Raw genomic sequence first — 26,978 nt, 5'->3', positions numbered from 1 at the left:
TACTTTTGGGATCGAGGCACAACCTAATCACAGGAGAGTAAAACACCTTCACATCTACTTTCTATTAGACTAGCAAAACAGTGGCTAAGGAAGAAAAGATGTTAACAATACTTTTAAGAATAGTGCATCACACATTCAAGATTAGTAAAAACTTTTGTAACTGTTCACTTTTAGAATTACAGTTACCAACCAACAAGTAAGTCACTTTTAATAAACACGCATTGTCTTTCCTAGGCAGAAGTCCCAACACCTTGACAGTCTGTCCCTTATTCTTGGAGCATGAGTATTATCAGTGGCTAGTGACTAACATGCAGTGTCAGAATAGGTTCTTTAGTAGCAAAAGTCAAATTGCATTAGGAAAACTGGGCAAACAGGTAAGTACTGTACATTAGAGTTAGAAGAGGGTCCAGGGGCTTCGTAGAAGACACCCTAGCAGGATTCTAGCTGGGGGCTGGGTGCACTGGATGAGGGACCTCCCAATCACAGAAAACACTGCTTAACTACGCAAACATCCTAACAGGCTTAAGTTAAGTACATATCCAAGCCAACAAAGTACCTCAGCAATGAAGAAGTTTTTGCAGCAGGAGAACTTCAGGGTCTGCAGCCAAATACTTGGTCAATGGATTCCTTGTCCTGGAGACTGAAAACAAGACCTCAGAAGGAACTTTGCAGCAGGGATTGATGAAGAAGGCGCTAAGCAAAGTTTCCCTCATGGCTAAAGGTGGTTCTGTGGTTTTGGTGCCTTTTCAAGGTGTACAGAAGAAGACAGAAAATCACAGTTGAATTCTTGTCATTTTAAAGGTTCACCACTCTTGTGAGGGGACATTTTGGACTCAATGTGTGTCTCTGGAGATCCACCAGCAAGCCCATGAAGTTTTAGTTAGATTCAGTATTCGCAAGACCATGCACCGCACAATGGCTTGAGATCCCAGGGTATTGGGGTATTGCAACATAGCAAGGTTGCAGCAAGGCATGGGATGGCTCAAAATGCAGGTCTTCTTCATGCTAGTGGGTCTCACTAGGCTCTGGGTCAGGGTCATTATGGTTGATTGGAAGGTTGATTGGAAGGAAGGGCTGCAGCAGGCTCGAGTTACACAGCAGACTCTCTGGTTGCTGAAAATCATTCCTGCTGCTTTTCCTTTGTCATTCTCTTCGGTTTAAGTTACAGTGGTCGACATAACTTTAGCTTCTAGGTTTGCAGTATTTATCAGGACTTACAGCACAACCTCTGCATTCTCTCCTTGCATTTTACAAGAAGGGGTGGTCTTGTTGTCCAGTCAGGATGCCAGCACCCTTCTGGGATTTGTCGCCATTCAAGAAAGGTGTAAGACAAATGGCTGGTGTGTTTTATACTCCTCCATCACTTCCTGCTCTTGCAGACAGACTGGAGCCTGAGTGGGGAGTCCATTGGACTCCTGCCGAAGACAAAAGTCACACAAAGGAATTTCCTACCCTGAATGTCAGGGGAAGGAACATGAAACAAATGGAAACACTAATATGGCAAAAAAAGAAGACAGAGGCAATTTTGGTAAAAATGGACACCCTTAGAGCCCTTTATTGCAGCTGTGAACACAGCCTGTGCTAAAGGTTCACCATATTAATACAAGGTATCACTGCCACCAGCCAATGAAGGTAAGTTGTCACTGTAACAGAATTGTTAGTTTTAGTGTGAAAGAGGATACATTGTATCTCCCCAGCACTCCACATAAGGGGGGTGTGCTGGTTTCACTTAACAAAATGTAAAAAGGATCCAAAGATCCTTTCTAACCTTGGGAACTGTAGTTCACATAAGGTTAGCACAGGAAAGTTAAAAGGGGAGCGCCTAGGGCAACCCAGCAACAACAGGCACTTATTGCCAATAAGTTGTTAAAGATGATAACTTTAAAGAGACACTTTGGAGAATCTTAGAAAGGACACCCATAAAAAGAGTTAAAGATTATGTGAGTGTGGAAGAAGGTTCCCACTCACTGAGGTATTAATGATAGGCAGAATGATATGCAGTACTCTTTGGGAACACCACACACAATTAAGACTACAAGTGACAGTACAAATTCACCTTTGGTACAAGCCTGTACTACACAGTAAAGTGGTAGCGAGCAGCCAGACATATCTCAAGAGCAAGTGAGCAGTATCAATAATTACACAAAGGTAAGCAATTCCTATGATTCAAACAAACACTGACTCAAGGTTTCTGAGTAAAAGAATATTCATGTATTTACACATCATTTAGATAACATCTCACTTAAGTAAAGCAGTTGAAAAAATCACACTCTTAATACACCACACCACTCCCAATAGATTCTGGACAAGTTCAACTCAAAATGAAGTATGAGAAAAATGGCACTCCAGTAATTTAAAAAGGGAGGGAAAGACAAAGTTAGGTAAAAATTGAGCAGCACCAACAGGTAAGTAAGCAGGGCAATCTAGAAAGAGGAATTATAGTGATGGAATCAAATCAAAAAGGCTCAGGGCCGAAGTCAATAGGACAAAAGTCTTTTGCTCAAGATCACACAGTTCAGGGTAGTTCACGGTTAAGTCTTTGCCAAGAATTCTGGACGAAGTTGGTCAGCAGAAAAGTTAGTTTAAAGAGTAGAGAAGGACAATCCCTCGTATTGGTGAAAGGTTTCACACCTTCATCGCGGCTGGATGAAATAAACAACTGGATTTGCACAGTACCTTTAAATGGAGAAGAAGCTGTATCTGAGCAGGACGTTCCTGGCATTTCCTGCATGCTCACGGTTCCTGAAGTGACTGTCGGACTGACATGAAGTAGGAAGACTGGAGGGTCCTGCACTGCCCAGGTAAGAAACCAGCAGCAGAGCAAAGCAACGAATAAAAGGTGCGCTCCTTAAAACCCAAGCAGGGTCCGACCTTCCTGGCTATCCAGTTCACTGTAGCTATGTACAGCAAATTCGACCAGAGGAGGGAGTCCTGGATTGCAGTTCTGGCGAATTGGTTGGTCCCGCCAGCTCAGGGGAAGAAGATTCCTGGTAGATCTTCTCTGTCATTGGAGTCTGAAGATTTGGACCTGCAGCAGGGCTTCACCAGGTGGTTCAGTCGTTGTAGGGGTCCTCTTCTGTCAGCTCCTCATCAGTTCTTTAGTTCCAGTGGCGATTCTGCCTTTCCAATCCCAGAGACCTGCTTTTTATGCAGTTTTCCCCCATTCACACAGCCTGGCTGTCAATCACACAGCAGGGTGGCTGTCCCGCCGGGACAGTCACCTAGCCAATCAAACAAGAGTGTGACTTCGGTTACCAAGGGAACCGATGGCAGGGGTCCTAAAACCACTCCCTCACATCCTGCCTACCCAGACTTCCAGGCGCCTAAGGAGGGCTTCTGTGGAGAAGCCAGCGAAAGACGGTTAACAAAGGAACCAAACCTGGTTTGGTGCGCAGAGTAAAACACGAGAAAGACATTTTCAAAAAGAAATAGCATATAAACCCAGTCAGAACCGTATAAAAACGTATATGGTCCAGCGGGTTTAAGTTCAAGGCTACCAAGATAGCCTAAAACAATACCAAGGTTATTTAAGATAACCGCGGTAGAAAAAATAGGGTAGTTACCACTGCCACCAGCCAAGTCTTGATGAAAAGGGAGCGAAACAATGCTCCAAGAGAAACAGACAAAAAGGGATAAGTATTAACCCTTTCCAGTACTCTATGTAAGATAGGGTGTACAGGGTCTGTGGATTTGAAAAGACTTTTAAAGTGAATGGCAACTTTACATGTTCTGGGAGACAGTAGTCAGTCCCAGAAAATGGAGTCTGAGTTGGGAAGTCTAAAAGACAACCCTGTGTTACTGCACTGAAGGTGCTCTGTAACACACAATAAAAATATGATGCTTATGGAGTATATGAGGCTCCACACTCTATGAACACAAGAACATGTTAAACACACACAGCAAAACACATGTGAGAGTGGGAAAAAGGCTCACACTCTTACCAGGTGAAAAAAAATCCTAGAAATCCAGCAGAAGCTGCTGAGGGTCTCAGTAGGTAAGGGAAATTAGCCATTTTTGAGAATTCTTCCTAACAATTAATGAAAAATATCCCACTAATAAAGCAAAAAGTTCTGGGGTTGAACCAGGAAAGGAAGATTTATCAGTTTTGTGCAAATCTTACCTAACACGTACTAATAGCTATATGCCCCTCGTGGTGGGGGCATTACCGATTCTGGTAATGCCCCGGGGCTTCCTTAAGACCCTCACTTTGCTCAGGCCTATAATTATTTGGCCCGGGGCATTACCTGAGTCGGTAATGCCCCAACCGCTCGGGGCATATTGCTTAATTGTTTGACATATTAAGAAAAACTGTTATCAAAATGTATTGTTCAAAGGTTGCAAAAAAGGTTTTGTGGTAAACACGGTGTAATAAGATAATATCAGAAGAACTAATTTACATTATGCACACCTCCACGCACACACACAGTTAAAAAGGGAAAAACACATTATGGGGGCAGACACACCATTTATGCATATATGCCAACACCTCCCTGTGTATATCGAGAAAATAAAAAAATATCATGAGCAATGGCTGTCAGAAATAAAAGGGGAGGGGACATCCCAGATATGGCCAGAAGAGGATTGATTTAATAAGAGAGTATTGGACATGGTAGCAACATATTTATCAATTAACTATAAAGGTAAACAACTCCAAAATAGGAGAGAAGTGCTAGGTTTGTGGAGACTGTTTGAGAAAGTGCCACAGGTTAAGAATAACAAAAGGGAACAGCCACCCCAAGTAACACCAACCAGAGAGGAGGAAAAAAGAAGAGAAAGAAGATGGAAAGGAACCCAAAAAACTCTACCCATTATTAACAAAACCTGCAGAGGGGTAGAGTGAACCCATATATATACCAAAGCCCAGCGCACCATCCCACATCGGCAACAGTACCCTCTCCCCCTTATGATCATAAAGGGTCGTACGGACCAACATGTGCACCCCCAGTGAATTTAGAGCATTTAACGCAAGACTTAGAGAGTCAGATAACTATGACCCACGCCAAACTAAGGCAGTTAAGAGATATATGTGAAAGTAGCCAACTCCTGGCCAGAGGTGAACAAACCCTGCCACCCCCAAAACCAAAGACTGCCACAAACACACAGAGAGATGAATGGAAATCAGGGGACTTCCTATTCCGCATTGATAACCCCCCCGTTAAGGAAATACGGGTAGGCAGGGGAGAAGAGCAGGTGAGTACGGGACCGGGAAGTGTGACGTCAGAGAGGGAAGAAGAATGCTGGAGTGATCTGGATGAGTATGAGGAAGGAACCAAAGCAGGAAGGGTGCCCTTACCCAGGAGTACAGTACCAAGTGAGGAGGGGGAAGAGGAGGGGTGGCACACCGGAAGGCAAAGACATAGAGGGGGTAATTCATAGAAATCAGCACACAAGTGGCGCATGGCACTGGCGCACAGTGTGCGCATGCCGCAGTCTGCACCAGTTGCGTGCGCCGAAATCCATTTCCCTGTACAGCGTATTCATGGATTCTAACATCCATAACGAGCCGTGGTGCAGAGTGGCGCAGCGAACCTGCAGCAGCACCAGTTACACCCCCAAACCCGCCCCGTGCGCCATAAACAGCACACAAATCCAGTACATGGCGCACAGACCTGTGGACCAGCATACAGCCCCCCAACCATGAAAACATCTGTAAAACTCCCCACACACCCCTCCGAATACACAAACCCCGCTCGCAGCGGGGTGCGCATGGAGAATCACACACGACAGGCGTTGTGCGAGCAGGGTACGTGTATTTCGGGGGTGCACGTGGAGAATCACACGCGATAGGTCCTGTGCGAGCGGGGTACGTGTATTTCGGGGGTGCGCGTAGAGAATCACACGCGACAGTCCCTGTGCAAGCGGGGTACATGTATTTCGGGGGTGCGCGTGGAGAATCACACGTGACAGGCCTTGTGCGAGTGGGTTATGTGTATTTCAGGGGTGCATGGGGAGAATCACACGCGACAGGCCCTGTGCGAGCGGGGTATGTGTATTTCGGGGGTGCGCATGGAGAATAAAACGCGACAAGCCTTGAGCGAGCGGGGTACGTGTATTTCGGGGGTGCACGTGGAGAATCACATGCGACCGGCCTTGTGAGAGCTGGGTACGTGTATTTTAGGGTGCACGTGGAGAATCACACGCGATAGGCCCTGTGCAAGCAGGGTATGTGTATTTCGGGGGTGTGCATGGAGAACCACACGTGATAGGCCCTGTGCGAGCGGGGTACGTGTATTTCGGGGGTGCACGCAGAGAATGACACGCGATAGGCCTTGTGCGAGTGGGGTACGTGCATTCTGAGGGGGGTGCGGAGAGTTCCAAACATGATTTTGCAGTGTGTGTCCTCCCAGGTGTGCCCTGAAACCCCTCCCCAGCCCCTGCAGCCAGCCCACACCACACGGAACTACCCTGCACCCCTGGTCATGTCCCATAGGCAGCCCATCCACCCTGGCCATCCCCCCCAGCCAGCCCACGTGTCACCATGGACCAGTGAGCACCGACTCATGTCCCCCTGCACCCCCACCCACCCTGCATTGACGGGCACCTGCCAGCAGGCCCCGACTCATGTCCCCTTGCACCCCCACCCACCCTGAATTGACGGGCACCTGCCAGCAGGCCCCGACTCATGTCCCCCTGCACCCCCACCCACCCTGCATTGACGGGCACCTGCCAGAAGGCCCCGACACATGTCCCCCTGCACCCCCACCCACCCTGCACTGAGGGGCACCTGCCAGCAGGCCCCGACACATGTCCCCACCCAACATGTCATAAAGATGCACATTCATGGGCCTCATGTCCACCAAAATCCCACTGCACGCCACTCCAGTCCTGAGACACAATCAAGTTTCCCATCCACCCCACACTAAAAGGCATATTTCTTGTCACAAGACAAAAGTCAACTACGCACATCAACACATGTCCGTCACACACACTATGTGCCAGTGATTGTGCAAACCCACATTGTGACATGCAGTAAACCAATGAGCGAATACCACACATGGAAGTAAGAAATCAAAATGTATTGTGCACAAAATGAAGCAAATGGAATCAAAGCATGAAAATAATATTAATCCAAAAAAAGAACGCATGTCCAAAAAAGAAAAAAAAAATATAATGAAGTCACAATCCAAAGTCATCCAAAATAAAGTCAGTGAAAACTCCTTGTCCACCAAATCAAATACAAAGGAAACCTACATTTTAAAATCCATTGATCCATGGTGAAGTAAAATAGTATTTGTGCAGAAATCCACAGTCCAACTATGTACAGAGATTGAAACCAGGATCCATGAGCCCAACAAATGAAATGAAACCTATAAAAAAAACAACCTAATTAAGAACTATATACAAAAATGGGGGGTATTGTCCAAGCGTCCCAAAAGAAAAAAAAAGAGGAAGGAAACCTAACACTAACTAAATATATACAATGGCGGCGGGCAAGTCCTACGGCTCACTCTGTAATGTTGTGGGCCAGGGCATCATCGAACTCCATGTCAATCTCCTGGAGGCGGGCCTCTGCCCTGGCCCCGAGGTCTCGCAGGGATGCATCCATGGCCTGTTCCAACTCCCTGCGAGTTGCCTCGAGGCATTCAGCCCGCCTCAACGCCCGACGCATGGAGAACTCCGCCCTGACCAAGGTGATCCGCGCCTTTTCGGCCCGCTGCTGCTCCCTAACTATACACTGGCCCAACCACAGCCACACGGAAGACACACCCATTCCAGGGTCCTCCTGCCCTCTGGCCGATGCCTGCCCCTCTGATGTTGATGGCCCCGAGCCATCATCGCTCCCACCTAGAGCCTGCTGCTGCTGTCCATGTGCCCTGTCCGATGATGCCTGCACATCCTCCATCTGCTGGTCTCCAGTGGTTGGGGTGTCAGGAAAGGTCTGCCACAGTGCGTGACACATGTAGGAACCCACCGACCATGGCCCCTCCCAACTGTGCCACATTGCCACGCAGCTCTTCGTGATGGCGTGCATGGTCCCCCCAGGAAGTACGCATGTCATCACGAATGACATGCGTGCGCAACGTGACACCAATCAGGACGGAGCCCAAAGGTCATGGGACTCCTCGTCCACAGGTAGTAGAGAGCCAGATGAGGTGGGCCTCCCCCCTACCTGCAGATGGGCCTGGGACGGGGCATCCCTTCTGGTGCATGGTAGTGCAGTCACAGGGTCAGGGACAGTGACATGCAGAGGCCCCTCCGCAGCGACCTGTGCTGCCTCCTGACCCTGGCCCTGGACTGCACCACTTGTACTACCCCCACCAGACCCCATGTGCGGCTCAGTAGCGGGCTCCTCCTCCTCTGGGGAGACCACCAACCTGGATGTCTCTGCACCATCTTCTGCCATTGAAAGCCCCTGTGGGGGCTCACCAGCCATTCCGCTACCAGAGACGGCACCAGTCCCCTCGCTCCCAGATGATGGTAATTCCTGGGAGGGTGGCTGGGCCTTGCATAGCTACCCAGTGGAGGCATCCCCGCCGCTTAGCTCCACAGCGTCGTCTCCACCCTCTTCTTCACTCAACGCTGCGTAGAGGGAGACATAGAACACAAGCATCAGGGTACTGTACAATAGTCCCCTAGACAGGAAGCAATAACACATGAGTGGCACTGTCAAACGTCATTTCCATCCTGTCCCTCCACAACACATGGGTCAATGCAGGCAACACACATGCAGAAATAGGCATGGCGCATGCAATCAACATCAGCATCCATGTACAAGGGCCTCTATTGACATAAATGTTGCCTTAAAACTCACATGCATCATGGCTCATACTGATCCCATGCACACACATCACTGGAGGGTCATGCATCATGGCTCGTACCCCCCAGACACAGTGGATACAAGGATGACTAGACTGCATAAGTGAATCTACACATCGTCACGGACATGGGTCATGCATCCATGGAGTTTCAAAGTCACACACACACTTCTCAGACACACAGACATGTACACCATACATGTACATGAGAGGAGCACCCATATCTCACCCCCATCCATGTCCAAAAACAGGGACAGGCATGCATTCATGTGTGCATCCTGCATGCTGCTCCCCATGTTGCATTGGAACACATGCACCATCCATGTGGTTCATGCATTCCTGGTCTCACATGCATTACCTTGATGTCTCTGCACACACACATCCATACATGGCCTATGTTACACATACAGGCAAGTAGCTGACTACCAGCACACTGCAACATGCCCTGTTTCACACAGCAATGGATGGCCACTTACCGCTCGACTCCAGACGGGTATTCCTCTGAAGGATCTGGGCGTGGAGCGCTGGGCTTATGCATTCCAGGACCCTCATCTGGATGTTGGTCAGGCTGACCCGGCACCCCTCTGCATCCTCGGCCTTCATTAGGCGCCAGGCCTTGTTGAGGGTCCTGGACCTGAAGTCCTGCCAGCACTTCCGGACATGCTTGATGTCGTGGGTTGCCACCCCCTCCACGTTGATGGCAACCACTATGTCCTCCCAGATCCTCTCCCGTCCTTCCTTGTCGGCACGAGATTGTGTGAAGAGGGCATCATAATGCCCCAGAACTTGCTCCACCAGGACACCAACTTCCTTCTCACTGACGCTGGTGGCCCTTTGCCTCTCTGGCTGGGGGTCACCAGTGGTCTCGGATGGTGTTTGCCCCGACATGGCGACCCCCGAGGCAGGTGTGGGTGGGCAACTGGGTCCTGGGGCTGGGCTGTGGAGCGATGGTATCCCAGTCTGGAGTCTTCTGTTCCATCAGGGGTGGACACAGCAACTGGACCCATGCAGATGGCTGACGTGCAGGCACCAAATAGCATGGCACGTGGGCAGCAGGCAGGCAGCAGCAGATGGCAGGTGGGAGCGTGCTCGGGTCTCTTGGGGGCAGGAAAATGGCCTTTTGGGCAGGATGTGGTCTTCCGTGTGTTGTCGCGTGGCCAGCTTGCTACGGAGTGATTTGGCGCATGAAAAAAAGTGCACGTCAGCGTGTAAATCGAGGAAAGGACCTTAGCGCGTAAGCATGTCTGTGACGTTACGTGCACGGGCGTTCCCCTCGTGACCGGTGTATAGTGAATCAGCACGTGAAAAAAATGCACGTCCGCGTGTTAATGTGTGTAATCTGAGAAAAGGGCCTACGTGCATAAGTGACGTGGCACGTGCACGCGTTTCCCTCAGCACGGGTTAAAGGTGAGCGGCTCCTGGCAGTTCGCTGTACGTGCCTTTCGTGGAGACTGACGTGTGTGTTGCTACTTTGTGTTGTTTCGCGCACCATCACTACTTCACAGCACATCAAGGATGTATCTCTTCTTTTGGCGGGGGTATTGGCTACACGTGTTTTTCATTATCACGCTAGTCTGACGGTGAGTCGCGCATGCTATTTTTCCCACTGCGGGTGCCCCTTTGTATCGCGGACCTGTTTTTGAGGTCATGGTAGCCTGCGTGTCCCACTCGTACGTGTTTTTCGTGTCCCTGGGTGCCACCGCGTACTGCTGGTGGTTAATTCCACACACGCGGGCTACCAGGGTGCGTGCATGTGGTTACTGCAGTTTTGGGGTGCCTGAGCATTGTGTGACCTGTCACTTCATTACCGGGGTCACATACAGCCTTGCAGGTGCAGGGGTGCTTTTAACATCTTGTATCCCACCCCCTTCACACCAACTGCCCAGGACAATTGTTGTGTACACCTCCTATTGGCACTTCTCCATCTGTGCCAGCACTACTCCATCTGTGCCATGGTTGGGAGGCCACCAAAGGTGAGGGGCACCTCAGCTGGGCGTACTCCTCGTGGCGGGTGTGGTCAGGGACGTGGCCAGGGTGACCTGGGAGTAGTGGGACTCCAGGGTGTCCAGGCTGGCTGCAGACAGGGAAGAGGCTGGGGTGCGCCAGCTCCGGACGATGTTGTGCAACATGTTGCTGCAGTCATGCCACCACCCCCTGCGGCTCCAGGAGATGCAGTTCTTGCATCTGGAACTGGCGCCCGTGTGAGCCGGCAGTCCGTTTCATCGACTGCCACGGGCCCAAGGGTAGTGGTAGCTGCAGGTGCAACTGTGGACACCACCACCCAGGCTCAGGGTCTGCCAGCGCAGGCTGCATTGGCACTTGATGAGTCCATGGAAGATTTACAGGTGGTCAGGAGGCACATTGTAGGTGCACGCAGGGCTGCCCAGACCGAGGCACGTGTCCCTGGGGCAGTAATCCCATCTGCTGCCTGACCAGCCGGGTGAATCTAACAACCAGGACAGTCCCGGTCAATGACCCTGGCCCAGCGGATGTTGCTGTGCAGGGTCCATTCCAGGGCACCCAGCAGCCACTGACGCAAGTCAGGGCCTCACTCCATGTTCCACCTGCCACTCCCTCTGCTCATTCCACCAGTGCCACTGCTCAGGGCGGCATTTGCCAGCCAGGGTCCGGACCAGCGTCCAAGATGAGGAAGGTTGCACCTGCAGTACAGGCTGGGATCCCAGACACAGCTACGGCCTCCTGCACGTCGAGGAATAAGCCTTTCTGCAAGCAGGAACTGGACTGCCTTGTGGACTACATGCAGAACCAGAACCGTGACATGCTAGTGGGGCCGAATTGTCAGAATACCGCTGCCCATCGTGATACCCACTGGAAGCAAGTTGCGGAAGATGTGAGTGCATTCGGCCATGAGGTGCGCACAGCCCAAGAGTGCATAAAACATTGGAATGACCTCAAATGCAGCGCTAAGGCGAAGCGTGCCTCAAATTAAAACATGACTCTGGTGACTGGCAGTGGGCCGGCACCTGAGGAGGTAGACCTCACTCCGCATGAGTCACTCGTTGCGGAGTTCATACCACCAGAATTGGTCGAAGGAGTGGGAGAGATGCAGGACTTTGATTCCCAGTCCAGTGAGTGTTACTGCATGTTTGTCGAGGCCATGGTTGTTTTACTTGTGTCATGTGTTGGGCATGACTGCCACTACATGTAATTTGTACATGGTTCTCATGGGTGTCCTGTCAAAGATTCAACACCAAAAGGATTGAATGATGAAAGGGTCGAGGTAATTGGACCTGAGACAAAAAGGTCAAAATTCTCAGACAGAATATATATGGGTAATGGTTTCGTGTAGTTAAAAATAAAAGTGGTTCATGCTACAGTAACTGGGGTTGGGGGGAACCCCCAAACTATTGGCCCAAAAAAATCGACCCTTTGGTTTTTTGGTCCTTTTGTTTTGACCCTTTGGTCATTCGATCATTTTCATTTGAACATTTGACCTAGAACCGTTTTCATGTGCAAGTCATGCAATGCTTCACTGATGCGTGCCTGCTGTGCAGGATGGTGGACATGTTGAGCATACAGGGACTGTCCTCATCACCACACTTGCACCACACTCACATGCTAGTCACCCGGATGCCCCTCCGGTCCATGTTGGAGCTCACTGGCCCTTCTGCATGTAGCCTGGGGTCTCCTTCCTCTCAGCACTGGGACTATGTCATTGCATGACTGACGTGCATTTGTCCCCTGCCTGCATGCGGGTACTCCACATAGGCATGCTCCCTTGCCCCTCCACCCCCCATGCACCACAATTTCATCATTGCACTGTTGTGCATCATTTTGCGGTACTGCAATGGCCTGTTCAAGCCTCCTGTGTACATGCTATCTTCCACCAGCCAACCTGCCAGACACATGCAGTGGGGTACATCATCTGTCCTTCATGCAGGGTGTCTCACTTGGACTGTGCAGATGGCAGATGCTCCGCAGGGACCTGATTGCCCATTCATGCTCCATGTGCATTCCACGTGTCCCCCTATGTGTCTTGACTGGATGCTCATTGTAATATGTGTCCAGGGTGACCGACACTTCATGCCATTCCACCATCCATCCCATGGCCACTCTTGGCCAGTCCTGCATCACACACGTTTAGGGTGTCACAGTCTTTGTCGGGCACAGTCCTCCCCCAGTTTCAGGCCCACGGACTCTGTCCAACTGGTGTAGTGGGTTTTGCACACATGGGTGTACTACTGAGGGTTCGTCATGTGTCCTGCTTACTGTCCCATCAACATCTGCTATGTTGTCAGTTGACTCAGATGATGCCATTGGTGCTAGTCAACACTGGTTGCCAATACACAGGTCTCTGGTCACGCTTTTGCCACAATGCAAGGCATCCCTGCATTTTCACTTGTTGTTTGTAGCCATGCAACCCATTGCATGCACATTGCACATGATGCCTGAACTTGCCCATGCACTTCTTTCATGTGTTTTGATGCACATCATGAAGTACTTGTTCATGTAGATAGTGAGTAACATACACATGTTCTGCACTGCATCAACCCACTTCGGAGCTATGTAACACTGTTCTACATGCGTACTCACTGATGCAATGTCAAATTGACTAGGCATGCATGGCAGGTTCTCTTTTGTGTGTCTGCTTCATCTGTTGGCTGTCTGTGTGATGTCCATGTGTGACTGTGTTAAGTGCTTCTAACATGTATACTAATATTTTTTTCTCTCCACTTTTCAGATGATGACGCAATGGTGGCAGAGGATGGTTTTGTCATGCCAGGCACAGGGTTGTTATCACAACCGCAACCCGGCACAAGTGGGGATCGTGGGGTGGTAGACCACGAGAACCCACGTGTGCTTCAGTCCATCTTGTCATTGGCTGGCAATGAGTCCAGCCCAGATGACCACTCTGACGACCATGTCGAGTTGTATGTGCATCAGGTCCATATGTCAGGGGTGAGTGATTCTGATGTGGACACTCCTCTTACCGCGACACCTGCACCGAGGGGCCATACAGTGGTGGGACCTCCGCCTGTGGTGGATCGGGACGCAGGGTCACCCTCCACACCAGTCGCTGATGTGCCTGGGGCATCACGTTGACGGGGGCATGTAGTCGTGTAGCCGCGGGCGGTGCCAACCCAACGAGGACACCCGGTCCATGCGTCCTGCAAGTGTCAAGCACAGCAACGCGGTGGCCGCGTGCCACCGAGGTATACTGAGTGGGAGCAAGACATGACTGCCAATTCAGAATGTCAGGGGGCAGCACTTGATAACATCGCTGTGAGCATGGAACGTGTGGCCCAATCCATGCTCCCCCCTGCGAGGCAGGTGTTTCTCCAGCGGCAGGCGGCACAGTCCATGGCCCGCTCACTCAGGCTGGGCATGGCAGCCTCTGACAGGGCATGCCAGGCTGAAATGTTGTCTCTGCATCAAGCAATTACTGCTCATGCAGAGGCACATATGGAGGCCCTGAGGGCTGAGTATCAGTCCCTAAGATCCACTCTGGGTGCCCTCTTGACGTCCCAGAGGGTGCGGTCAGAGGAGAGGTTTGAGCAGCTTGAGCGTACCATCTCGGCTGAGCTACGTGCTTGCCGGGAGGTGCATCAGTTGTCCAGCCAGACCACGCAGGAAGAACTCCGTGTTACACGTGTTACCTTGCAAGAGAAAGCACATGTATCACGGGAGGTTCTGCATGCAGACCTGCGTGTCATTGCCGCACAGAACCAGGCTCACCCATCTGGCAGACTTGCTGCCGACAAGGGGCAAGCTGCACCTAGGCGTGGTCATGCTCCTGGCCCACATCCTCCGATTCAGGATGAGGCAGACTCGGACAAAGAGTCACGCTGTGCAGGCGTTGAGCCCATGGAGTTTTTTTTTTGTCTCAACATCATCGCATGTGGGTGTTGAGGTGAACCCTGTACCTCCCCCTTCCTGGGTGCCCCCCCTGGGTTGTATGTGGCCATTTTTGATTTTTGCTTTTAGCTTAGTTAATATTAATTATTTGATAGGTATTTTAATTAGGTCATGTAGGTTGTTCATTGTTAGTTTAATTAGTTAATTTAGTTTGATATTGGTTGTCTATTGTGCTTTCATGTGACAGTGTGGTGCTTTGTGGCTTTTGAAAGCATCCACTGTCTGTTCCATCTGGGCCCTTCAAGCTTGTCTTATGTATGTGTTTGCAGCTTGGAGTCCTGACTCACATTGGCCACTCCTGCTTCCCTTATCCATGGGCTCGCAAGGATGGTTCGGTGTAACAAAATATTACACAAGGGCTTTGGAATTGCCTCATAACTGTGGCCTGTCTGCTTCTGTACTACTTGTGTTAACACCCCTAGTGGGGATTGGTTGCGTTTCATCCACTCCATGTCTGTGATGAATTTGGGTGAGTATGTGATTGATTTCTCTATTAATTGATGTGGATTGTGATGTATGTTATTTTCTTGCCTGTATATGTGCTTGATGCACTTCATGCTGTAGACAGTAGCCTGCACCCTTGGCCTGTCAAAGTGGCACTGATGGTGGGAGGAGTTTGGATGTAGCTCTGTAACCTGGCCCAGTGACAACCAGCATGTAGGCACACACACAGGGAACTTTCCAGCCTTATTGCTTTGTTTAATGCCCTTTCTGCAGGGAGATGGGCCTCCAGACTTCCTTTGCCAGCAGGCACAGGGACGACTAATCCAGGAAACTGGCCACGTTCGGTGGTGCAGACGTGTGGATGTATGCGCAAGCAGATGCACCGTGCTTGTCTCAGACGTCCGACAGAAGCAGATGTGTTTCTAGGAGCTCCTGCCAAGGTGAGCAACACAAGGGACCACACTGCAGACTACTTTCCACCAGGCCACTTGCACATGGATGCTAAGTAGCACCAGTGCTGGGGAGGTTTGCAGGCATTGTTGGGGAAGCACACAGTACAGCTGACATGCTTTGAGGGTCAAATGCCAATTGTCTTTGCAAGTTGTCAGGGGCACACGCAGGGGCCATCAAACATATCCTCCAGTACCCCGTGCTCCATTGAAGCTGAGTAATTAGGGTAGTAGCGTTCCTAGCCAGAAACTGATACAGCGCACAGGGACGACCAGCGAGGCTCAGACTTGTGGTGAGTGCATGTCATTGCATGTACAAATTGCCACGTGCACTGCCTATTTGAATCTGCAGCGGCCAAAACACAACTTGTACTGAAGTTGCACCTTGCTCTACACGTCTTGCAGCTCACCCAGGGACCATTCTATCATATCTGATTCTTGACCCATTGGTGTTCCATTTCCCGCACAGCCACATGCGCCGGTTTTACTGCATTGAGAGTGTATGTACCATCGGTGGGCCAAGCTAACGTATGGGAACATGGCAGCAGACAGGGGTGTTTGTTTGTGGAGAAGTCACTTTATTTGGGGCATGGATGGGGTTGTGTGTGTGTGTGTTGTAAACACACATTCAGATCAGTAACTCACCCTCTCTTTGCAGCATTGAAGTGCTCCTGTTACCGGACCTGAGAGTGCACAGGCAGGATGCCAGCACTCACCCCAGAGATAAGTGTCTCTTTGGCTTGCATTTGACTAATTTGGTACAATGTGCATGATGTACATGTTTTCTCTAATTGAGTAGGTGTTTTTGTGATTAGTTGTATATTGCTTACTTTCCCTTGCAAATCCACATCCACTCTCCTGCCCCTCTTTCCGGTTATCCTGAATAACAATGACTGTCCATGCAACATATCCATGACCCTCCTTCCCCGCCAGGGTCTCAGAGGCCTGTGTTAGTTTGACCTTGCAGGAGCCCAGACCACAGAGGGGGTGGTTGGTTTGTGCTACTCCTGCGCCTAGACACCGGAGCTGTGACACTACCCATCAGATGTTGCATCATCATTGTATGTAATGTACCGTAAATGGTACCCATCCTGTTGGACCATTGTTCAACTGTGCTACCTTGGTTGTTCTATCATTGTGCTTGTACATGTGCTTTGACATTTCCTGCTACTTCAAGTCATCTACTGGAGACTCTTCCAGGGTTTTTTGATGCTTACAGCCTTTTACCCTAGTTTTGGGTTTGCCTACTTGGAGTTCTATGCGATTTGGTATTTTTAGCAGTCAAGGTGGACTCTGAGGGGGCTGGACCCTATTTACACGCAAGCTGGAGCATGGAGACCAAGGGGTAGGGTGATCCTGTGACCAGGAAGACTTGGAGGAAGAAGGCTACATACCCCAGTGACAGTTGTTCAGAAGGTCACGGTGATGTGTAAGGGAGGGCATTTTGTTGTTGGACAGTTGGCTTGGCCTACAGTGTTTTGGGCACTCTGACATTGTAATTGTGGGGTACTATGTACATGATGTGTTGTGCTGCTCAATGCCTGTTCCTGTGTTGTCTTTATTTTTCAGGTGTCAGGGGATTGGTGTGGTTTGACATGCTGCGGTGTTCACATGGCCAATGTTCACATGTGATCTTTACAGGACACTGAGGTTCACTTGATTTCACATGCATATATTGAGTGCATGTCCCTAATGACACACACAGTTGCACAATGATCCACCACACATACATCCACACTTCCATTGCCACAGGTGCACACAGATTGCATTCTCATGCCCGCAGTGTCCATGCAGCACATGATCTATTACCATTTGAGTACCCTGTACATGCGTCGTTTGGTTCTAGATATCATTAGTCTTCTTCATGCGATGCTCAAGGTGTATCTACAACACTATGGCTGCTCAGAGTGCTATGTGCTGAGCCACTGGCGTAACAGGGGCCCCCGCAGCCCCCACGGTGCGGGGGGGCCCGCGGTGTGGGGGGCCCCACCAGCACATGGCTGGGAGGGGGCCCCAGTAAAAAAAAAAAAAAAAAAAAAAATGTTCTAAAAAAAAAAAGTTTCTTTTGAAATTCACTCTGCATTCATAAAGAACATTTCTGTAACAGAAATAATTTCTTTATGAAGGCAGAGTGACTACAAAAAGAAACTTTCTTTTTGAAGTCTGAGGGCCCCCGTACCCCATGACATGGAAGACCCTAGGCTGGAGGCCTCCATGTCATGGGGTGGGGGGAACCCTATGCCTTCAAAAAGAAATTGTTTGTTTTTGAAGCCACTCAGCCATCATAAAGAAATTATTTTGATTATGGTTCGGTCCTTAACTGAAATAATTTCTTAATGAAGTTTTAGTGACTTAAAAAAGAAACAATGGGGCTCATTCTGACCATGCCGGTCCGGAAACAACGTGCTGGTAAGCTTACAGGCACTGTTGTTTCCGGACCGGCATATTACAGGTCTGCCTGGTGGGGCTGCCGTGCCCGACAGGTCTGACCCTGCCAGGCACAGCAGCCACGGTAGGCAGACCTGTCACGGAAGCACCGGCACCGTTAACAATGGTGCAGGTGCTTCTGTGTCCTCATTCCCGTGGAGTCTGGGGTTTAACGAAATTACCGGCACCTGATTTCCCAGCCGCCGGACTTGAAATAGCACGGTGGCACCGGGAAGTCAGGCCACAGTAATTTTTTATGGGTCTGGCGGCAACCCGCCGGTAGCACCGGCACGGTTACCGCTGGACCCGTAATGAGCCCCAATTTCTTTTTTAAGTAATCGGGCCCCCCCTCAACTCCATGAGGTGTGCGTGTATGAGTCTATGGTGAAAGGGTGCACACTCAAATGTATAGCCGGCTGCATGTGTGTGTATGGTGAAAGGGTGCACACTTAAATGTATGGGTGGCTGTGGGGTGTGCCTGCATGGTGAAAGGGTGCACACATAAATGTATAGGTGGCTACCTGTGTGAGTGTATGGTGAAAAGGTGCATACTTAAATGTGTGGATGACTGGGTGTGTATAAGGTGAATGGTGTGTGTGCTTGTGTACAGGGGCACAAGAAAACCTTCATTCCGAGAGGCGCTAACTTCACATGCGGTGGGGAGGGGGAAACTTATTTGTGTGGGCGCATCCAAATTATTTACGCATTTTAATGAGACTATTCTAGTGCAGATTCAATGTTACAAGCAGTTAACTCTCTCCTATAAGTCTCCTGTTCCCTCTCTACCCTTCCAATCACTCCCCTGGCATGCAAGTACTAAACCCACATCACGATTTCAATCGCCTAAACAATGTGGAATTTGAATGCAGGTACTAACAGTGAAATGCTTTACGTTGGTAATTGCTGGGTTCTTGTTAACAGCAAAAACCAGGTGCCGTTTAAAATCTGTGTCCTGTTCGGTCTGGCAACTGCTCTAAAGGTTAGCCAAGTTGAGTCAATATAGCCCAAAATGTCAGGGGGGTAGTGCTGAAGCCCAGTCAACTCAATGGTGTTGCGCTACTACTTGTGTTTAATGCCTTGCTTACTCCTAGCCCTATTCTTCCTCGTCCCAGTACTTATATACGAGGCAGTACGTGTGTTTGAGGCACTCTGCCTCATACAAAAGTACTGGGAAGAGGTAGAGGTACATGGAGGTAATGCCTGATTTAGCTACCTGTAATCTTCATCACTCCTAATCCCACTGTTCCTCATCCCAGTACTTACCTATGAGGCAAGGAGCCTCATACGAAAGCTCTGGGACAAGGAAGAGGGACACAGAGGTAATTCTGGGCCAAGGAGCTGATTGTGGAGGTTGGGGTGGTGGGTGGGAGGGAGAGTGGATGTGTGGGGGGGCAGGATTGTGTGATAAATCATAATGGTTGTCCATGTCCAGGCTAAGCAGGCATGATATGTGGTATTAGTGACTAGAGAGGCATTTTGATTTAGCCAGTCTAGTCATTCCTCAGTTTGGTATGACTTTCTTTTAACTGGACATTTCTGATAAAGTAGTCCTGCTAACTTTAATTACCTGGCTAGATTGGCATTTGGGTGCTGCCAGTCTAGCCATTTCTTACTGCGGCATTGTATATTTTTCTGGGCATCTGTGATAAAATGATATGATGTGATTCAAGTCATTTATAATGCGCCTGTACACAAGTGTACACAAGGGAGGGATGATAGAGGGAGGACAGGACAAACAATCTCACTAGGCCTTGTGTCATTGTGAGAACGAGAATTGCAAGGGAAAAGGGAGCAGGGAAGTGCAAGTGAGAGGGGAGGGGAAAACAGGGCAGCAATGCTCTCAGTAAGTGCAGCCAGGGCAGAGAAGCTATTGGTTGTGCAAGGAGAACAATGGACTGCAGGGTTACAGTTACAGCCCCTAAGTGCATGGTAGACCCGGAGGCAGTGCAAGGGTGACCAATCAAGAAAGAGCCTGGACTCAGAGAGACTCTCAGGGTAGCCAAGCAGCCAGTCAGTACAGCAGACATGTAGGTCAGGTAGGTCAGCAGGGGGGGAGAGAGAGCGAAAGCAGCAGAGAAGAGGAAAGCTTTTAGCTGCTTCCGAAACTTCAGGTTGTCCGCCTCAAGTTTGAGAGGGGCAGGGAGGCCATTCCAGTTGGAGGCACCAGCAGAGGAGAGAGGTCTACCCCCACTCTCTGCCTGGAGAAATGTCTAAGCCTTAGAGAGTTGGAGGTAGCTGAGTGAAGGGTTAGAGAAAGAAGGTATTTTGGAAGAGAGCATTGGATTTAGTGTTGGCACTGGCCCCAGAAAGCCTTGTGGGCAATGCAAAAGTTCTTGAACATGATCCTTGCAGCCAGTGGAGAGATTTCAGGGCTGGAGAAATACAATCCCAGGGCTTGAGGCCAAGGCTAAGTCTTGCAGTCCTGTTCTGGATTATTTGCAGATGAAGGAGACTAGAGGAAGACAGATTGAGAAAGTGGCTGGTGCAGTAGTCCAGCTTAGAGACAGTGAGCTTCTGGTGGAGAGTGAGAAAGGGAAGAGTCCCTTTGAGGAGGAGCAGCTGGTAGTGGGACTTCTTGGTGATGTCCGAGATGTTAGGAGAGAAAGAGAGTGTGGCGTTGAAGATGACACCAAGGTTTTTTGCCTCGCCGGAAGGCAAAGGAAGAGGGCCCAAGGTGGTCTGCTATAGTGAGAGAGGAAACACAGTGGCAAGGGTCCCAATGAGAAGGATCTCTGTTTTACTGGCATTAAGGCAGAGATTGTTGGAGGCACACCAATCCTGAATCGTGGATAGACAGTCAGGAATGAGCAAGAGAGGAGAGGAGGATGAGGGGAGCCTGAAGGAAAGCTGAGTCATCCGCACAACACTGAAAGTTAGAGGATAAGGTAGAGATCAGGGAGGCCAAAGTGGCCAAGTAGAGGTTGAAAAACCAGCGTGAGAGGATAGAGCCCTGGGGAATGCCACAGGTAGAGAGAGGTGGCGGAGAGAATGGGACCACGATCGACCTGGGAGCGGAGTGGCGGTCCAAGTGGAAGTAGGTCAGTCACTCTAGGGTCTGATCTGTGATGCCCAGGTTCTCACAGAGTCGGTTGATCAGGATGGTGATGTTGACCCTGTCGAAAGCAGAGGAAAGATGAAGGATGAGAATAGAAGGAATGCTGGAATCAAGGTTAGAGAGCAGCACAGGTGTTAAGGAGAGCAGTTTCCATGCCTCTGGCAGCTCTGAAGCCAGACTGATGGTCATGGAGACAACCAACAGATTCAGTGTGGAGAGTAAGCTGGGAGATGGCAAGCTTTTCCAAGAGTTTGCTCAGGAAAGGTGGAGATTGAGCGCTAGTTTTCCAGCAGGTAGGATCAGCAGACTGCTTCTTGAGGAGTGGGTGCACAAGGGAGTGCTCAAAGGGAGAGGGGAACATTGCAGTGGCGAAAGAGTGATTACAGAAATCGGCCAAGGCTGGAGCGAGGGTGTCAATATGGGCTTTGATGGTTCTGGAGGAGCAGCGGAGCACCTGTTTGGACGACACTTTAATAGATCGGACTTGTCTAGAAACCTCGTCAGGTGTTGTCAGAGAGAAAGAGGAAAAAGGAGGAGGAGAAGAAGAGATGGCCAAAATGGGCCGAGAGAGGAAGAGGACATAGAGGAAAGGATGTCCTGAGATTTAGCAGAGAAATGAGAGGCCAGAGCTGTACAGAGGGCATGGGAGGGAACAGAAGAGGTATAGACCACAACAGGATTAACCAGTTCCTTGCAGATTTTAAAGAGTTTGGCCGTATTGTTCGAGGCCATGGAGACACTTGCTTTATTGTGTGCTCTCTTCTTGATGAGTGTTATTGCTTTGACTGGCATTTTGCTGAAAACAGTCTAGGTATGTCTAAATGGGGCCTGGCATTCTGTACTATAATGTTATTACGTGTTTACACTGGTCTACATTGTGCAGCCAGTTGGAAGCATTAATGTTCCTGTGCACTGTTGGTGACTTGCATGTATTGGATTGTGTTACCCTACAAAACAATTGCAAACACTCTGGCTTTATAGCCAATTTATCTCAGAAAGTGTGCTGTATATTGCATTAAAACACATATTTATATCTTTTTCCTAGTGCAGTGTGCGGCATACCCCTTCAGCAGCACGTTCATGCGTATTGTGCAAGCGTGACAGTCTAGGCCAGCCCAGAGTGTGGCGCAACCCGTAACTTGTTGCCGAGTTGGGGGGCCCCCTCAGCATGGCTCGCAGGGGGGCCCCCACATTTTGTGTTACGCCACTGTGCTGAGCAGTGTGTTGCAGGAGACACACACAGCACATGGGTTTGGGAGTCTGGAGTTTGCCATGCCCAATGTGCATGTCAACGGGCATTCAGTGTTGTGTTCATGCTATGACTGTTGGAAAGCATTTGTGTCTGACTTTGTATGTGTGGGAGGTTGTTGGTCAGTCATTTCATCGGATTCCATGTCAGACCTCATTGTCTCATGCCAGTTATCATTTATGGCATGTCACTTTGTATATTGTTGGTCATGTGTTGGCCTTTTGCTATTGCATGCCATGTGATGGTGTAGCAGACAAGGGTGATGTCGTTTGGGAGGGTTTGGGTGACAACCATGGATTGTGATGGACTGTTTTTCAGGGGTGTGTAATACACACCTTGCATGTGTGCCTTTTGGTCACACAGGATTGGTTATGTTTAAGTAGCTAGGGATGCACACAATGTAGCACTTCCGTGGCAACATTCTCAGGGTGGTAAGGTTGTGACAGCTGACTGTCTCTTTGTCATCATCAATTGTCACCTGGTATGTGCCAGGACTGTGTGCATCCCACAGGGGTGGGAGTTTAGGTGAAGAATGTGGCCAAAAGCTGGGTCCAGGCTGCCTCGTCACGTGCCCTGTCCCCTCCCATGGGCAGCACCTGTGCCTGTGGTTGGGGATGTGGGAGCACCACCATGTCCACCGGTACCTCCCACCATGTTGGAACATTGTGCAGGACACATGCTGCACAATGATCCAGCACACTACTGGGGGTGCATATAGCAGCTGCCCACCAGAGCGATCAAGGGAGCGGAAGCGTGACTTGAGCATTCTGAATGTGCGCTCCACTATGCCCCTGGTTGCAATATGGGCATCGTTGTATTTTACCTGGGGTGGTGTGGTGGGGTTCCGGATTGGCGTCATCATGTGGTTGGTCAAAGGGTAGGCACTGTCCCCTGGGGAGGTGATAATAGTTGAGATTATTAGGGTTTGTGTATATGTGCACAGGCATTTGTACTCACCTAGGAGCCATGTGTCACCATGCTGCCCAGCTTCCAGGGCCCGGCTCAGGGGGGACATTCTGTATATGAAACTGTCATGGTTGGAGCCAGGGTAGTTTGCATAGACAAAGGTGATGATTCCTTTAGCATCGCATACAACCTGCACGTTGATAGAATGCCAGTGCTTGCGGTTTTGATAGATGTGCTCAGTGGCCCTAGGTGGACATAAGGCCACATGGGTGCAATCTATGGCACCAAGTACTTTGGGGAAGTGTGCCACCCTGTAAAAGTCCTGGACCAAGGCCTGCCTTTCTGCAGGTGTTCTGGGCATGTATATGTGCCTGCGGACTGAGGAGCGTGCAGTGATGATTGCCAACACCTGGTGTAGGCAGCGTGACTGCGTGGCCTGTGAGACCCCACCCACTATGGCAGTAGTCCGCTGAAATGACCCAGTGGCCAAAAAAATGCAGGACATTGAGTATCTTCTCCAAGGGGCTCAATGCTTGGGAGCACAGGGTGGGGGATGTAAGGTCATCTTCCCACTCCCTGACGTGGTCTAGGATGATATGAGGTGGAAACCTATACCTCCCATAGACGTGGTCGTCAGGCATCCCAAAAAGGCTGGTCCGGGGTAAAAACATGCGGGCCTTGGCTATTCTCCTCCTCCTGCGGTGCCCCAAGATCAGTGCTTCGACAAATGGGGCATTCATCGTAGCTGTATTTACGTGTTTGTTGTTTGCGCGCACTTTTATACTGTGCGCAGGGATGCTTCCGCCTGCCTTCGTGTGGCGGACGCGTTGACGTCTAGACACGTCTTTTGCCATGCGCGGGTTTCCCGTATTCGAATCCATGAATATGGGTTGTTCGCGTGCATGTGGGCGTTCCATGTATTTCCCTGCAGTACTTCCCCAGTTCCGCCTTCTTTTTCATGCGTTGTTCCCCATTCCGCGTGTTACGCCCCATGTACCAACCCCTTTTTGGTGTGTGCGCAGACGTTGTGCGCTTTCCCTGTGCACATCGCGCTCAGCGTTCGGGATGTTGCAATGATGTGTGCATCTCTGTGCGCCACGCATGGGTTTGGCGCACATCTCGAGAAAGACACGCGCAGGGACTTCCATGAATCGCACGCTTGCGTGTGTGTTTCCTTTTTCTCGCTTGCGCCTGCTTGCGTCAGCTTGCACCACTTTTTTCAGCGCACATTTGTTCCATGAATCAGCCCCAGAATTGTGAGAATGACCTTAGCAAAGAAAAAAGGGACAAAGGTGAGTAAGGGAAGAGGGAAATTGAATTTACAGATGCCACTGATACACAAGGGAGCGGGGAGGCCTCACTATGTTCCCTGGGCACAGATGGACAAATCCAATTTTTTGAAATCATTGCCTCCGCTTTCAGGGGGGGTCGAGCAAATGGATATATGCATTTGAGAACAATAGAGCAGGTGTTCCCTTAGCAATTGGTGACGTTAAAGGTTTACTGGTATCAGCTGTGGGTGATCAGGCTAATGGAGTGTGGGTGAAGGCCGGCTTTCCAGAGGTGACATTGGATTGTGACAGTCATGATGGGGCGTCATTTAACAATATAATGGCACAGGTGTGGGATGCACTGAGCAGCACATTTCCAGACACACCAGACTTACAATCAGGGATGCAATGTATTATGGGGGAGGATGAAGATGCTGCAGCCTACATTCTTTGGGTGTAGGATATGTGGAGGGCAGAGAAGGGCATGGCTTGGGACCAGTCCACAACCCTTTTTTACTTCATAATTAAAAGAGGCCTCCCCAAGGAAGTACAGAAGGCCCTTGATAAGATTGCTGGGATAGACGCCAAAGAGTGGACGGAAATACAGAGCATTATTGTACACCACTGTAGGAGGATCAAAGAGAGGGAGAAGGAAATAGCGCAGAAAAGGTTGGCAGATGAAGCAAAGCTTGTACAGACTAAATTGGTGAAGGTCACGGCAGTAGCGGCTGCCCTCCCCACAGAAAGGCAGGGAGATCGGTAGAGGGGCCAGTAGTAATACACGTAAGAATGGCAGCCACTTGGGCAGCAAACGGACAGGAGCAATGGGCTGGAGAGGAGCAATATGGAGGGCCACAATGGCAAGAAAGGGCTGGAAGAAGAGGATGATGTGGGTAAAGAGGGCAACGAGGAGGGTATGGAGGCCAAGGACCCTGAAGGGGAGGGCAAGGAATGTGTTGGTCATGTGGTAGGTGGGGCCACTTTGCAAGGGAATGTCGCACTCGTCCCATGGCATATTAGAATGAACAACAGTATGGCCATGCCCACCCAGGCAGCCCCTATGGCCTACCTATGGGCGAATACCAACAAGAACAAGGTGACCCCCGTTACACACAAGAGCAGAGAGCACCACCACCAGGCACACAACTTTGATTGACGCAACAGAATCACATGATAAACACACAAGGCAACCCTTTCGTTACCATGGCATATGGCACGTGTAACGCTCACCTGATTCCCGTAGAGGCGCCGGTCTTGACTGGGCGTATACCGTATCTTCAAAGGTGATATGTAACACACGGCTGGCTCTTTGGGCTGGACCTCTGTGCACTGTATGTCTGACTCGAAGGGTAAGATGTCTTAGGTAAGTGAATGCCGTGCTCTCCATCTGCCTCGGGGCAGGGTGCTGTAACCAGTTTCTTCACTGGATAAGGGGAGCAGGCCTCTTGACTTCAGAGGACTGCTGTCCGTCATTTACTACACGAACGGTAAGTTGCGAGTAATTCTAATGTCTTTAAAAGTCTTTAGTAATGATGTCTCTTGTTTTGCAGGGTTCCGGCGATGGCGGATGACGGGCTGAAGTGAGTTGAAGATGGAGCCCGTGTGATGAATAGAAGCGCCTGGAAGCACGTAAGTAAGCGCTTGTTGCCTGCTTCACGATGCGCTCTAACTGTCTTTTTATTTTGCAGGTACAAGTTCGGAGCGGCTGCAGGGTACCGGAATACCCACTGGGTTAGATGTGGAAAGGAGTAATGGCACGTGAGTATTAAAGTTCCCCAATGTCTTTAAACGCACCTTGTTTTGTCTTTCAGATGCTGGATGCAGCGCCGAAGGCCTCCGGAGCGTGCGAAGAGTTGGTAAGCTTTTGTCTTTCAGATGCCGGAATGCAGTGCGAAGACCTCCGGAGCGCACGAAGAGTAGGTAAGCCTTTGTCTTTCAGATGCCGGAATGCAGCGCGAGGCGTTGGTGACAGCCGATGGACCAGGTAAGTGAAGCGCTGTCACTGAAGACCGTAATGCTAACCTGTTCTTTCTTGTCTTTATAGGTGTTGCTGAAGACTGGATTCAGGATGGTAAGCCTTTTTCCTTAGGCCCAGGATCAGATGCAGAAGACACGATGAGCTTTCTGCTGCAGAGGATGCAGAATAACGCAAAGCAAGATTCATCCATCGGGTGTGGTTTAAATAGCCTCCTGTAGTGCTTAGGTGTCTCCTTCCACAGCCACGCCTAGGTAAGAAAAGAGTTCCTGCTTTCCAGAAGAGTTCCAGTGTTCTGAACCTAGGGAGTGGCTCCAGCCCCACCCAACAGGAAAAGTAGTTCCAAACAGAAGAGGATCAGAGGCTCAACTGGCAGGCAAGTGAGCAGCATGGTCTGCTGCAGGTAAGTCCACCCAAGCATTATGAGCCCGGCGCTTCCAGCGCTGGAACTGGGCATATTTATGAGCCTGGTGCCACTGGCGCCAGGACTGGGTCCACAAGGTCCCAATTGGGACTGGTTGGCACTCGGAACCTGGGTTATGGATCTGCTTCCAAGGGAGTTGGGAAAA

The sequence above is a fragment of the Ambystoma mexicanum genome, chromosome 3q (genome assembly GCF_040938575.1).
Source record: "Ambystoma mexicanum isolate Mex_15411 chromosome 3q, UKY_AmexF1_1, whole genome shotgun sequence".
NCBI classification, from domain to species: domain Eukaryota; kingdom Metazoa; phylum Chordata; class Amphibia; order Caudata; family Ambystomatidae; genus Ambystoma; species Ambystoma mexicanum.
The sequence above is the reverse complement of the archived record's forward strand: the minus strand, read 5'-3'. Positions refer to the sequence as shown.